The 11,170-nt window shown below is 43.9% G+C and overlaps 1 long non-coding RNA gene across 1 annotated transcript; it reads left to right on the forward strand.

The window, feature by feature from the left end:
- Positions 1-342: 342 nt before the first annotated feature.
- On the forward strand, positions 343-10,709 carry LOC135315448 (uncharacterized). The gene is made up of 3 exons (XR_010374907.1): positions 343-422; positions 6,890-7,016; positions 10,162-10,709. It is a non-coding gene; the product is annotated as an uncharacterized LOC135315448 (long non-coding RNA).
- Positions 10,710-11,170: the final 461 nt, after the last annotated feature.

Genomic DNA, 11,170 nt, shown 5'->3' on the forward strand with positions numbered 1-11,170 from the left:
TGCCAAAAGGAGTTTGCGGGAGAGTTTTATGTGCGCAGGCGAAGCGGTTGCAGAGCAAGGGCAGCTGCACGTCCCGAAGGGTCATCTTGCGGCGGGGTCGCCACGAGGCAAAGGGCAGCACTTCCCCAGGGGCGTTACTGGCACCAGCAGCTCATTCGAATTACTGGGTAGGATTCATAGTATTTACTTGTGCTTAACTGCTTTTACACAGACTTTCCTTTTGTGTATCTGGATCAAACCAACGTGGGTGACTTACTTCCCGCCTTCTCTGCACTTTAGGCTGATGATGTGAGTGTGACAGTTCCGGAAACTGTTCTGTTGTGTAGCAATATCCGACACCAAGGGTAATTTCACAATGCTCAAAGCAGGAGCAGGAGCAGAAGCAGGTGGTGTGAGAAAAATGCATCTTTCTGCCATGAACGGTAGGGGTCGGATCGGAACATGCAGATGGTTTTTTATGGAAAACTTACTAGAGGAATTCCTGCTGAGGCCCCGAGCACTTTCCTGATGGATAACAGCCCCCGGGGGTTCCGCTGATCTTGTTGAAGCTGTGCAGTCTGCTTTCTCTAGGTACAAAGGTCTTTGTTCTGGCCAGCCTGACGATTGTTTTTAGGACTACAGAAATTCAGTTAGCGTAGAATAGAATGGAAGTTTGAATGACAAGAGAAAGAATAAGTATATTGTTACGAGATCCATTTAAATATTCCTCATTTTTCTCTTCCATGGTCCCACATAAATAAATGGGGAGAGTAACATGTTCACTCACAGAAAACATTTCTTTAATTTCTCCTGTAAAAGTTTTTCTTCTTTAAAAAAACCAAAGCAAAACGAACATATTTAGGTACTGGCAATGACATAATGATACACGTGCACAATGATAACAAACGGTGAATTTAAAGTGGCATAAACGGTACAGGACCTAAAGGCCGCACGAACTGAAGAGCTCTCGAAGGCAGGTCCGTGCGTGTGCAGGTGTGCGACGGGAGATGGCACCGCAGGACCACGTACCGACTGTGCGCTCGCTGCTGCGCTCCCCTTACTGTAGTTTGCATCAATACCCAGGAAATACTGACATTAGTAAGAGCGTTGCAACACGTTCTCATATTTTTATATTAACAGTCATTAATTTCTGCTTTCCTGTTTAGTGTATTTCTTTGTTCTTTGATAATCTTGTTAGAAGCAGTTTTCATATTCCTTGAGTGTTACAGAGAATATTCCTTTATTTAACCCTAAAGATTTTGGTTTTCAAATTGTTCTTGTTGGAGGGGGGGGGCGGGGGTGGGGGAACACAAGGTAGCTGTCCTTACGTAATAAAACTTAAAATATGTTTCCTGAAATCATGGGATTGTCTTGGATTTAGGGTCCTAGTTTTGAGTAATGATGATAAAGGCAGGGAGAGGCAAGTACTGGTCGCTTGCAGTTGCCACTGCATACCTTGACTTTCCCAAAAGTAAACACTCTTTCTGCGCGTATGTGTGTCGTGGTTCAGCCTCGGTCGGCAACTAAACACCCCGCAGCCGCTCGCTGCCCCCACGGCTGTGGGGCGGGGGAGAGACTCGGAAGAGCAAAAGCACAAAAAAACCCCTTAGGAGTTGAGATAAGAACAGTTTAATAATTACAATAAAATAATAATAATAATGATTATCATAATAACAATAATGATAATATAATAAAAAGGAAAAGGAAAAAATGGAAAAGAAAAAACCAAACCCACAAGCGGCACAGCCGCTCACCACCCGCCGACCGACGCTGCCCGTCCCCGAGCCGCGATCGCTGCCTCCCTCCCCCCGCCAGCCCCTCCCAGTAACACACTGGGCATGACGTGACATGATATGGAATATCCCTCTGGCCAGTGTGAACCCGCTCTCCTGGCCGTGCCCCCTCCCCTCCCGGCTCCTCGTGCCCCCGGCGGCGCCTGGGGAGCTGGAAAAGCCCTGACCAGTACAAGCGCTGCCCAGCAGCGGCCAAACCTCGGTGTGTTATCGGCGTTGTGTTCCTACTCAGCCCCGAGCCCGGCACCGGGCCCGCTGCGGGGAAGGACATTCACTCTGCCCCAGCTAACACCATGACAATGTGTCAAGTCAACGTGAGCGCGCCGTGTCATTTCTGCTCTGTCCTCTCCTTAATTGCTAATGTCAGCAGGGATAGTTCTGGAAATGGATTTGTTCTATAGCGTTCTCCTCCTGTTAGTTGATTGACTTTCTTTGCAGCAGGGTGGTTACAAAGCAATGCTATTAAAATATAATTGGCAGTTTTATTGTCAGCCAGTTTGGAGGTAAGCTTTTGTACTGAGAAAAATGAAGTGCCTATAAAATATTTCAAATCTACAGCAGTAATTTTTCTCAGTGCAAAACCTTGGGAATTTATTAACGTGAAGTATAGGTAAGGTGGTTTGTCTGGGAAATAATTTGGCTTCACGGAATAGTTTTGAGTTTTTAAAGACATTCAACTCGGCAGAACAAAACCAAAATTTTTTGTAGCTTTATCAGGAAAATGCTGAGGGAAGGGCCTGACCCTACAACCACGGGCGAAGGAGCAGGTTTCTGGGAACGTGAGAAGTTGAATGTGGAGGTAGGGCTGTGACTTAGCTCTTCCGCAAGCGACTCCACAAGGCTGCTGGGCTGTATTCTGTAAATAACCGAATATCCTCTGAGGTAAGAGACAGAGGCTGTGCAGCCCAGTGGTCAGAACACCTGGCAGAAGTCTGTACGGGCAGGGTGCCAGCTGCCTTTTCACTGGGGCACAGGAGGACATTGAAGCTGCCCTTCTCCTGTAACGAAAATACAAGGTGCCGGCTCTTCTGAGCCTCTTCCTGCCCTCTCTCCTGGAACTACTGTTTTCCTACCAAATGGCCCTATTGTCCTACCTACTATTGCTCCCCAGATTTGGCTAACGTAATTAGAAAACCCGCACTTGGCCTCCCTTTTCCCCGGTTCTGGCACTATGTTACTTGCACTGAGACAAGGGTCGGACTTGCAGGGTGCTGCCGCTACGTGTACACAGGCGGTATGTGAGAAAATGCATTAAGTATGCTTTTTCAGTAATGCGTTTTTAAGACTGATACTTTGCCACAAAATTGATTTTATATTTCAGTTAAATGAAAAATATATTGCTATATTGCCAAAACATCTTCAGTTGTTTTTACTTATCGGCTCAGGTAATCCCCAAGGGCCGTGATGCCGCGTTGGTGAAGGTTTTGGGTTAGCAGTCCCGGAATGGGATGATGGTGGTTTTATGAACTTGACCACCACAAGGTACTTTTTAACGTCTTTGAAAACTTGGGATGCAATTCTATGCCACTGAGCCATGTTCTCAAAGCTCAGGTGTCATTACGACTCAGAGCTCCATGTGCCGTTAGGATAGCTGTCTCCCGTGGGCTCCTAAACATGCGATGCTGAAGTTACAGGTGAGAGTCATTTTCCCAATCTTCAGTAACAGGAGATCAAGCAAATACCTCTTTCAGCTACAATTAAAGGTAAATGCAAATCTACCTGGAAGAAAGTAAGATAGGACAGAATTTGAAAGATAGAATATGTTGCCAATTACAATTACCGTTAGTACAATGTCCTAGGTTTGAAAATATATCTATAAATTTCCCAATTTTCCCCCCTTATTTTTGGCCCTAAACTTAGCGTGCTGCCACGCCTGCCACCACCTTGATCTCCTTAGACCTGAGTGCCTTTTGTAAGATTATTCTATGCTTCTACTAGGGATGAAAGTCACGTATTCTTCCTAACGATTACTGAACTAGCTAATTATATGTAATATACCAACAAGGAAACTCAGTTTGCTATGAGCAAATCTTCTGGCCAGACGCCGCTGCTGGCACGTCTTGCTTTGCGCCTAGGTCTAGTCCTCGCTGTGAACGCCTTCTCTAAAACACCAATGGGTTTTAAAACTGTTTCAGAGAAAACAGTCTTAAGGTGGTATAAGCCAAGCAGTGTAAAACATCATGGCACCCTAAGGCTGTCCACTAAACTGAACGGCACAGGTACGTGCTTAATTTAGCTAGAATGGATTTGTAAAAGTCTGGGAGAAGAACGAGCCGTGCAGACCAAAGTTGGGAGTTTCTGGAGGACTGTTGGTGCAGCAAGTTTTAAGAGATCTTGGGAGCTTAAGATGTAACTGAACGGCACCGTTACCGAGCCCTGGCAGGAGGGTGGACGCGGCTTTGGTCTGTGGGGTTTGTTCTCAAGTCATTAAGCAGTATTTTTAAGTTTTCTACTTTATGGTAGAAGTTTATGTAAAGCATCAGCATTACCCTGACTTTAAATAACTTAAACAGATTTGTTTTATCTGTCTGGTTCCCCCCCCCCCCCCCCAGATCTTGGGGAAATAATACTCTTCTAAGTAAATATGAAATAAATATCACATTTCCTCTGTGAATGTTACAGCTCAATTGGAGGCAATAAAAACATAGGAGCACAAGATGCGGAATTCAGTTACAGGACTCTGACTGCAGCCATTGTAGCCTTAGCAGAACTCATGAGCGTAGTCATTTTGTAACTCCCATGGCCTCCACGGTATCATTATCATTTTACTAAAAAACCAAAAGTATTTAAGCCAAGCCTTCTCACAGCTTTGATTTCTGATTTACTGGACTCTGTATTAAACCCTCTTACAGAAATAGAAGCATGTTCTTGCTGTGTGACGAGTGGGAAAACATGGAAAGTGTCTTCCTAAGAGCACGTCCCCAGAGCATTTCACAGCGGCGCGCGGTGCTCGCTGTGAGCTGCTGCTGGCTGCCCCAGGCGCCCCGGCCCGCAGCCCGCGGGGAGGGTCAGCAGCCGAACGCCCGACACAGCATTTCCCCAACAGTCACTGCCCACTGACCGTGGCTTCAATGAGTGACAGCCTTTACGGCATTTTTAATTTCAGTAAGAAACCAGTTTTCAATTGATATCGTTAATTTCCTTATAGTGTGTTAGCATTGCGTTTTGCTGTAGGTACCAAAAAATGCACCATATGCTACTAATAACATCGGTTATTACTCTGTGAAAGAGGGAGCTGAGAAACAGGATCGGACACCTGAAATAACGGAAGAAAGGTTGCTGAAAGTAAAAGATGAAGCTACAAGGCGAGTGCTAAAAAGATACGATTATAAACTCTTCCTATGTAACACTATTGATGACTTCCATTTGATTTTGTTACTATGAAAGTATTCATTTCTTTTTTGCTATCCTGTCAGGTAAAAAAATCTTGCACCCTAATCAACAAACACTGTGGCTAAAAGAGAAATAAAAATTAAGTTAATTCCAGGTTTACTTGAAAAAAAATATGTTAAAAGATAATCACTAGCGCTTCGAGACTTGCACCTGAGCTGTATGCATTTGCTCCTTCACGTACAATGCGATATCAAGACGAGAAGCATGCTGTTACAGCAATTCTTATTTTATTATAGTAATAATTTATTTTAATAATAAACCAACTATTTTATAGTATCTCTATATCATCTTAATACAGCAAATGTGAGCCAGAGGGCTGATGAGAAGCTGAGTGTCTCTGGTCCTTTTTGCAAAATGAGCTAAACAAATCTCAGCTGATTGATGGCCTCACCTTGACAGGCTCGCCCTGCAGTATAAATGAACATACTTGTCTCGGTTGTTCTAGTCTGTCAGCCGGGCTGGAAAATACTTGAAATCATTCTTCTTTATGAGAGTTTAAAAAAAAAGAAAAGAAAAGAAAAAAAGAGCCGGGAGAAGTTTGAACCTGCCTCAAATGTTTAAGAGCCTGTAAAACGTCTGATGCTATTTTTAGAAAATATTCAAATTAAGTTTCAGGCTTTTTTTCTATTTGGCTTTAACATATATGGGGGAAGCTTGAAATGTTCTGTTTGGTTTTCTGATTACAAGGTGTGTTGGTTTGCTCCATTTTGCACTTCTAAAGATGAGTGTATCTTTTTACATGAGGCTGTAACCGGACTAACTGTATAAGCATGTTCTAGCTGATAATCTCAGGACATAACTACTGAAAATCAACTACTGTAAATCAAGGATAGCTTTAAGGAAAAATGCAGTATATTATACTGTCTCATAGTATGGAAGAAATGTGGTTACAGACACCACGGCTATGGCCAGGCAGGTCTGATGAGCACAAAAAGTAAAGCAGAGTAAATACATTTATTTAGCTGTCAATGATATTTCAGTCCTGTTCTTGTAGCGGCTTTCATACCTGCATGAATATCCCTCGTGCATTGGAAAGGGCTGTTCTGTAGTACTCTTTTTTGCATTTCTGCTGCCCAACATGATTTTAATTTACAGGCAAGACAGTCAAGAAGTCGTTTGCATGCGCTGTAGATGGCTCAGCCGCCTGCCCTGGGTACAGCTCAGCTGCGCCTTCAAGTTCTTGTTTTGTTAGCACGCTTTCTGCAGCATTTCGTTTAGGTTCAGCTACTGCTTGTGCTGAACTCCCCATTGGTGTTTCCTCCCATGAATTCCAGGACCTCATTCAGCTTCCTGGACTGCACATCTCTGCTTTTCCCCTTTTTTGTCCCACTGCCTCGTTCACTGGAAGCCTTCCAGCTTCTAGAGCAGCTGTGCAAAGGGCCCACCAGAAGCAGCCTGCTGCACCACCAGGCTCTGACCTACCCGCGGAGCACCATCGAGCTTATGCGCTGAGCGAGGCAAGGCGTTGATTTACATAAATAACTAAATACACGAACAGACCCCTGCAAGAGTAAGAGCCGATGTAGGATACAGCAGCACAAGGCCACCACGTGGTGCCACACCACCAAGTTCGTATTAGCAAAGGCAAAGCCCCAGCATTTGCTCCCCTTGCTGCCTGTGTTTTTATATTTTTGGCAGAAGTGTGTTAAAATACTTGAAACTGGAAACAGAAGGGTCAATGAATATAAAGCAACAGAAATTATAATTTTACCGTGTTTACTTAGATCCCTCAGAGAAAAGAAACTGGAACAGCGCGTCAAACAGCATACACAGATGATGAAAGCTAGAGGAGAAAAATTAAACGGAACATCCCAAGTGGAAACGAAGAAAGCAAAACAAGACATCAAGGCAGTGAGTATCTTCTCTTTTTCTGGAAGACCAGTAAACACAGTGCCCTGCGCTGGTGAACAGTTGTTAACTTGACATTTCGTTACTTTCACAAAAATCTCAGGTACCATATATTTTACAGTTAAAATTGTTAAACATGAAACACTGTCTTTTTGCTCATGCTAAAGTCGTGTGTATGTATTTGTACGTGTACACAACGTGTACGTATATAAACAGACCTAAACATCTGTAGCGCTTTGAGTCTTTCAAAAGCAAAGCCAAAATTCTAGGATAGAAGACAAAAACCAAGAAAAGCATAAAAGATGGCCAAAGATTATTATAGAACTCAGTAGGCATGATGATTTTTATCATGTGTTGTACAAGCCATTCAATGCAAGTAGTTAATACAGCAAAAAGGTGAAATGCAAGATTATCCATTTACGGTTGGAAAGGGGTCATAAATCTATACCTTGAGACACCAAAAAGTGTCCTGATTAGGAAAAGAAATTGAGAGCTGTCATTAAAGTTGGCATAGCTGTAAAATATATTCGCTTATTGCAACATTATTAGGAACTGTTTGTCTTGACTGAAAGTATTACTTGAGTTTTCCAAACCGCATAGCTAGTCGAAATGAAGTTATATATCTTTCAATAAAATGAGTCAGTTTGCTGTGCATAACCAAGGCGCTCAGCTCAAAACCAGTTTTGCTTCAGAAGCCCTAACTGGCTTTTGATTCCCATGGGTATGAGATTGCTGCTGACGCTGACTGGCTTCCGCAGGCTGGGATGGCGACGGCCGGGCAGCCGTGCCGGAGCGCTCTCCCCAGGGACCCGCACGCCGGCAGCGGGGCCTCTCACTCCTCTGTCCCCTCTCCTTTCTCTTCTGCCTGCCGGGTCATTCCCTGGGTAATGTGCTCGACTGATGATTTTGTCAGATTCGAAAAAGCAAACTGTCTTAGAAATACACTTCCTGAGGGCAGAGCAAGTACAAATGCTCTATATGGTTCTTCGAATGCCGTGGCGCATTGTGTACGTACCGTGCATTCTAATCAAGCAAGAAATCACTTTCATTAACATGCAGAGGTATACCGGTGGTACTAAATATGGCAAAGCCTTTTCCCAGTAAAGAATTATACTTCAGTAATAAGCAAAACCCTTTTATAATGCAGAAGGAATATGAAACAGCTCCAAAACTGTTTACGTACTCCAAAGAGGAGCAGCAGTCCATCAAAAGACTGTTCCATTGCAGCTTCTTCTCACGCGGTGGTGAGAACTTGTGCCTGCTGGGAGTCACCCACGTGCGAACCTTGCGCTTAGGTGGGGGCGTCCAGGTCCGGCGGAGTCCTAGCAGTCACTGTGTCTCACTCAGCTGTCACTCAGCACTCAGCTGTCGCCGAGTGAACCGATCACCTAAAGGCCGTGGATTTCATAGCCTCATTTTTTGCAGTGTTTGCACCACTTTACAGGACATGTACTTCTGGAAGAAAGAAATTCTGATTTTATTCAACGCATCTTTTGGCCTCACAACCAAAGCGATCTAACACACTGAAAGCACAGCTGTACGTAACAGGGCAACCAAGCCGTACGTAGCGCAAAGCATCTGTCCCTACGCCAGGAAATCGTGACGCTGTTCTAAAATTACCCGCATCCCTCCCATTCCACAACATCGCGCACAGCACAACATGAGCTGCGCCCTCCCAAAATGGAGCTCGTCCCTCGAGGTAGGTATGCTTCGCGTATGACGTTACCCTGGCATTTAGGAGTGGACTCCCCACGGTCCCATACCATGGGCTCCTGGTGCTCTGGGAGGGTCTCTCTGCTCCCGCAGGTGGCATGCAGCTGCAGTTCAGGATGGGTTGGGTTGCCTTTACTGTTTCCATGAGCAATCTGCTCTTTGGTTTCCCAAAAACACATCTGAGAGTCTTGGCGTTACTTAGGAGATCCATTCCTTAATCAGTACCCGCAGGTGCCCAGCAGCGTGGTGGCTGGCTTGCAAGAGGTCTCTGGTTAGCTGCAGTGTCAGGTACGTCTACGCAAACTGCTGTGTGCTCACCGTTACCAGGGGAACTCTGCTGTCTGTAATGGTCTGCTAATATTTTAATAGTGGATAATTACCACCCAAAAAGGAATGCATCGCTGGATGGCAGTTGGGGAACTGCGGGATTTGAGGAGCTCAAGTTCATTCACCAAAACTGAGTGACTTCCAGCTTCACAATATGCCATTAATACGTGGTGCCTCGTGTGTTTTGCAGTGCAGGCTTCAAACAGTGGAAAGATGTAATTCTATTAGCTTAATTGATTTCATTTTTGTTAAAGTTGTTTTTTAAAAGATACGTGGAATGGACTGTCAGGAGCCAAAGCCTGCAGAGATCCACTTCACTGTGAGCTTCTGTGTATGCAATGTGCATAAACCTGGGCATGATGATCTTAACTTATTTTGGAACCCCCAAGGTTACTGTGTTTTGAATATGACTGTACTGTATTCTGTAGCATTCATAGCATACTGAATAGCAAAAGAAATAATGTTTTAAAATCTCTGGTTGTATTTCTAAAAAGCAGAATATTTTCATGAAGACTTGTCAGAGCTTTACTAAATTTCCATCAACTTTCAAGGTTATTACAATTTTGTGAAATATCTAAGTGAATGAATATGACTCTTAATATGGTAAAAAGTATTTACGTAGCAATATTGAGTTGAGACTAATAACAAATCTATTTATTAGTAATCAGTTTAGTAGTACATGTAGTTACTCTTTATTACTTTCAAAATCTGTTGAGCTTGAATGCTTCCAGCCCTTTTATAATCGATAGCTTCTTCATTCCTATAAACTGACCTATGCATGTATTTGCACTAATGGGGTTAAAAAACCCTGTTTGCATTTCAGCTATTTTAAAACATATACGTATTTAAATGTTAGCATGTGCATGGGACTGGAGACGTAAATCCCAGGACATTCTTATGCTTTCACAGTTAACATGGATGGCCAAGTCAATTTAAGTGGGTACAACTTAAGCTGTTATATGTGTACAGCTTTAGGTGCATGCAAATGGAGGCTGCAGAAGGAGCAGGTAAAACTCTGGCCCATTAGACATATGCCATACTTTCTGTTTTTAATTATTCATAATTACATATCCACTCTCTTTTTTGTTGTTTTTGTTTTAAATCCAAGGTTGAAGATCTACAGACCAAGCTTGCAACACCAGAGGAGGACTCCCTCTCCAGGAGTATCATCTCACGGCCTTCACAGGGGAGTTTCCACCTGCCTCACCAAGAATGCAAACTCAAAAGATCCTTTCCAGTAGCAAATTCCGATCGCCTGGAATTGTTAAAGTATGAAATGTTTACTTCATAAGAATGAGAATTACAAAACCCTTCCCTTCTCACTTAGTCTTCCTGACTGCATTTGACAATTTTAAACGTATAATGATAATCCATCTGCTCCGACTGTAAAATCTGTCTCACTTAGAATATTTGCGGTACGGTGTTGTAAAGGGTTTTCTTCAGCCTCTCCGCATGTTCTGCTCAAGCACGCTTCTATAGGCTTACAAAAATCCTATGAAAATAAAATTCAAAAATTATCTTTAAGGTTTGGAGCAGCCATTTGCAATTTTACTAAATATGAGGAAACGTGTACTCTCAGTTAACTAATTTCATGAAAAACACATCTCTGGCCTTGCACTGTATGTCCTGCTCATATCGCACCAGTCTGGGCTTTCATCACAAACGCTGTGTTTAATGTTAGATCATAATGTTGCATTTAAAGCTACTCTTCAAATGTAGAATAACCTTATTTGCACTTTACTGTCATGAAGGCCGCGTCCTTCTCCTGGACAAAAGGCAGCAGGCAGGAGCACTTCTCAGGGTGTCTGTGCTTTGGTTCGGAGCCCTGCTGGTGTTTGGGAGCAGCAGAGCTGCCCCGTCTGCCCCTGGGAGCCTTTGGTGGGGCCCCTCGGATGCCGGCTGCAGTGAGAGCGGGGGATCAGAGAGGCAAGCAAGATGCGATAACAACTGAGCCTGAATCCCAGCAGTGTCGCTCCTTTGAGACTCATGGAACTACGCAATGCTAAGACTGGAGTGACCAGGATGGGATATCGGGAGCTTTTCCCTTCTACTACCCCGAAACCACAGCAATGCTTTGGAGAGCGCTTTACCACAAAAGTGCAGTACAGGAGCCGAAC

Source organism: Phalacrocorax carbo, chromosome 12 (genome assembly GCF_963921805.1).
Source record: "Phalacrocorax carbo chromosome 12, bPhaCar2.1, whole genome shotgun sequence".
Classification (NCBI taxonomy): domain Eukaryota; kingdom Metazoa; phylum Chordata; class Aves; order Suliformes; family Phalacrocoracidae; genus Phalacrocorax; species Phalacrocorax carbo.